This window comes from Sturnira hondurensis, unplaced genomic scaffold (assembly GCF_014824575.4).
Source record: "Sturnira hondurensis isolate 20B ecotype Veracruz unplaced genomic scaffold, ASM1482457v3 Scaffold0001989, whole genome shotgun sequence".
Taxonomy (NCBI): Eukaryota; Metazoa; Chordata; class Mammalia; order Chiroptera; family Phyllostomidae; genus Sturnira; species Sturnira hondurensis.
This window is the reverse complement of record NW_028074620.1, coordinates 2,446,784-2,450,944: the sequence shown is the minus strand read 5'-3', so window position 1 is coordinate 2,450,944 and position 4,161 is coordinate 2,446,784. Positions and strand designations below refer to the sequence as shown.

The 4,161-nt window shown below is 42.8% G+C and overlaps 1 pseudogene; it reads right to left on the bottom strand.

Annotated features, from left to right (window-relative positions):
- Window positions 1-393: 393 nt before the first annotated feature.
- Window positions 394-1,606, bottom strand: LOC118981563 (glutamine synthetase-like; annotated as a pseudogene).
- Window positions 1,607-4,161: the final 2,555 nt, after the last annotated feature.

Here is a 4,161-nt window from a genome sequence, read left to right as displayed (position 1 = left end):
CTTCTCATATTTAAAGTGTACAGTTTAGATTTGACATATGTATACACCTTGTAAACCATTAGCACATCCAGAGAACACACATTTCCATCACCCCCAAAAGTCTCCCAGTGCCCACCTATAACAGGGCTCATGGCCTCCCTTCACTCCTTCCCCAGGCAACATTCTGATCTGCTTTCTGTCACTGTAGGTTAGTGATTTGCATTTGCTTAAATTTTCTGTAAATAGGAGCATGTAGTACTCTTTTTTCTTTTCTTTTTTTTAAACTGGGCATTAGGAATAAAAAAAACAACCTTGATGTTCTTCCCTTTGAGTTATGGCTATTGTGACCATCGATAGGGGGTGAGAGTGGGAGTGGATGAAGAATCAACTAGAAGGGATTCAATGGCTCCAAGTCTAGTCCACTTCGTCTTTGTGCTGAAAGGGCTCATCACCGGTTTTATTGGAAGACATGTGCAGATGAGGACTTCTGTCACACCTTAGGGGTCACAGTTGGCAGAGGGGCACCAGTTCTTCATAGTAACCCTTCTCCTGGCCGACAGCCCAGTGAATGTGGATGCTAATGCTGTAGTTGCCAGGCAGGCAGAAACGTTGTTCATGTTGGAGGTTTCCTTGAATCCGGTCAGGTGCTCCTTGGGATGTAGGCTTGAATGTGGTTCTGGTACCACTTCCTCAGTCTCTCAGTGGGCTCCTCAATGTACTTCAGGCTGGTCTTCTCGCATGGCCTTGGTGCTGAGGTTGGGGTGGCAGCCTGCAGCTTTCTAGTTCCCAAGAACTGGCATGGGATCAAGGGTTGCTATCACTCTAAAGTCTTCACACACTCCGTGCAAGATGAACCAGACCACCCAGAGATGATCTCCAATGTCCATTCCTTCACAGAGTCCTATCTGGAATTCCCACTGGGTGGGCATGAGCTCGGCATTTGTCCCCATGATCTTGGTGCCAGCGGCACAAGCAGCTTGGTAGTGAGCCTCCGGTGCCTCTGCTGCAGGCTTTGTCTGCTCCCCTGCTATAGTAGTATGGACCTGGGGGCCCAGGGAAGCCATTGGAAGGCCAACCAAAAGGGTGTCCATCTGTGACCATGAGAGTACATTCCTGCTCCGTTTCAAACCAGGGGCTCTGATTGCTCACCTGTCCGTTATCTGTTGACAGATGTGCCTTAAATTGGTCTCTGCAGGCTTTCGTTGTACTTTTAAGACTTCACACAACACCAGCTTGTTGGGGTCCTGGCGGATAGGGTCCCGAAACACGACAGCAGGAACAAGATACACGTCACTGCTGGACCCTTCAGGCTCTAAAGTGCTAGAGCCATCAAAATTCCCCTCGGGCAATTCTATACAGTCGGGCTCACTGTCCAGGGTCCGGGTCTTACAGCGCAGTCCTCCTTCGGTATCGTCAGTCTAGACACACATAGTTGGACTTTATCCCCCTGAGGAAGGGACATGCACACCTGCTTGATGGCTTTGTTCAACTGGGAACTCGCTGAGGTGGCCACGGTGGAAGATGTTCTGGGGAGCGGGTAGGAGGCAGGAAGGGCAGGCCGTGAGAGCGAGGTGTGGAGAGAAGAGAGGAAGAGGGGAATCTGCTCAGATGCTCGTTCTTCTCCCATCCTGGGCTCTGCCTAATCTTCTTTCCATAACTTGTTTCACACAGTATAATGATTGTGAAATTCACTCATTTACATAGTTCAATGATTTTGTTCCATTTTTGTGGCTGAGTAGAATTCCAATTGTACTAATATACTGTAATTTGTTTATCCATACATTTGCTGATGGATATTTGAGCTGTTCCTAGTTTTGGGCTGTTACAAATAAAACTGCCATGAACATTCGTACCCATGTCTGTGTTTTGGTGTCTCTTCAGTAAATACCTAGGAGTGGGATGCCTGGGTCACTTGGTAGGTATGTGTTTAACTTTGTAAGAAGCTGCTAAATGGTTTTCCAGAGGGGTTGTAGTGTTCTGCACACCCGCTACTATCAGTACATAGAATCTGTTTCCTCCAACTTCTCCGCCAATGGTATGGTGATTTTTTAACTTTATCCATTGTAATGTGTGCATAGTGGAATCACAGTGAGATTTTAGTTTACATTTTTCTGATAACTAATGACACACTCTCTTTTTGACATTATTTCTTACCTAGAGATGAGGACTTTCTATCAGGTAAAATTTCTCTGTTTATATGTGAAGCCTACACTCTTTTGAAACTCCGTGTGCACAAAAGGTATTATTTCTATAGAATAATGACAATTCAGTCATACAGCATCTCATTTGACTTACTATATGCATGAAAATTTCTCTAAAGAAACTAGTTGCAAAGAACCCTCAAAAGTTTTTTGACTCTTGAAGCCATTGCTGGAAAGCAATGTAGTTTAAATTAATGTAACTTTTGCAAACTGTAGCTGGCCCTACTTCTTTATTATGTGACTCAAACATTGCATATACAAATTTATTAGGAAGTCTATCATTAGAAGTAGTCAAGGCAAAATCTTTCTCAAGTTTCTTCTCTCTGGACTCACAGCCAGACACAAAATGACATAGTAAGGGAGAGAAATTTGCATTACTGTCAGATGGTGCAATTATCTTTCTTTCTTATCTTTCTTTCTGGAGTTGCTTATATCCACACATCATCATTATTGAGCATTGTCATGAGGCTGGATTTTTTTTTTAGAAAAAAACACTTGATTACTGTGCTTTCTTCAGTTTTGATGCTGTATTTTATTTTTCTAATCTTAATTGAATGTTTCTGATTAAGTTGGTATTTTCTGGTGCATATGCATGCACATGAAACTTTAAGCATTTAGCTTTGTTTTTTGGTTTCCAACTTCATGGCACTCAAGTCAAAGACCTCCCCTTCAATGGGGTTCTTGGGTTTTTGAGGAAATTATCATCCAGTGTTCCACCCAGAAATCTATCTGCTAACCTCAAAAATCACCAGTAGACTTCTGGCCAAGATGGAGGCGTAGGTGGAAACACTGTGCTTCCTCCCACAACCAAATTTAAAGACAACAAAGTTTTAGTAACAAAAATGCAAGATTAAAATGAAGGAGAAAATTCTAGAAGCAGCAAGAGATAAGGGGACAGTCACCTACAAAGGAGTTCCCATCAGACTGTCAGCTGATTTCTCAGAAGAGACCTTACAGGCAAGAAGGGGCTGGAAAGAAGTATTCCAAGTCATGAAATCCAAAGACCTACAGCCAAGATTGCTCTATCCAGCAAAGCTTTCATTTAGAATGGAAGGGCAGATAAAGTGCTTCTCAGATAAGGTCAAATTCAAGGAGTTCATCATCACTAAGCCCTTATTATATGAAATGTTAAAGGGACTTGCCTAAGAAAAAGAAAATAAAAAATATGAACAATGAAAGGACAGCAAACGCACAGTTATTAACAACCACTCCTAAAACAAAAGCAAACTAAGAGGACAACTAGATCAGGAGTGGAACGACAGAAATGAAGATCACATGGAGGGTTAGCAACAGAGAAGTGGAAGGAGGAGAAGAGGGGAGAAGGGGGAAGAAGGTACACAGGATAAGTAGCATAGACGGTAGGTAGAAAATAGATAAGGATGGGGAGAATAGTATGGGAAATATAGAATCTAAAGAACTTGAGCCCTGGCTGGTGTAGCTCAAGTGGATTGAGCACACAGGCCTGTGAAGCAAAGGGTCGCCAGTTCGATTCCCAGTCAGGGCACATGCCTGGGTTGCAGGCCAGGTCCCCAGTAGGGAACACATGAGAGGCAACCACACATTGATGTTTCTCTCCCACTCTTTCTCCTTCCCTTCCCCTCTCTCTAAAAAATAAATAAAATATTTTTTAAAAAAAGGAACTTGAGACATGTGGACATAAACTAAAGGGGGGAATGGTGGGGGAGGGGTGTGCAGGGTAAAGGGGAATGAAGGGGGGAAATAGGAAAACTGTAATGGCATAATCAATAAAATATATTAAAAAATCACCAGTGGTTCTGTTGTGGCTAATAAAGTAGAATGAACGAGGAAGAGTAAAGTAAGGGGGCAAAAAGACTTCAGGGCTATGCAGGCAGCATATTTTAAAGAACTCTGAATTATAATGATTGCTTTTAACATATATTAAGCATTTGGTGTGCAGCCAGTATTGTGCTGGTATTTACTGGCATCCTCTTATTTAATGAGCATAAGCACTGTCATTATC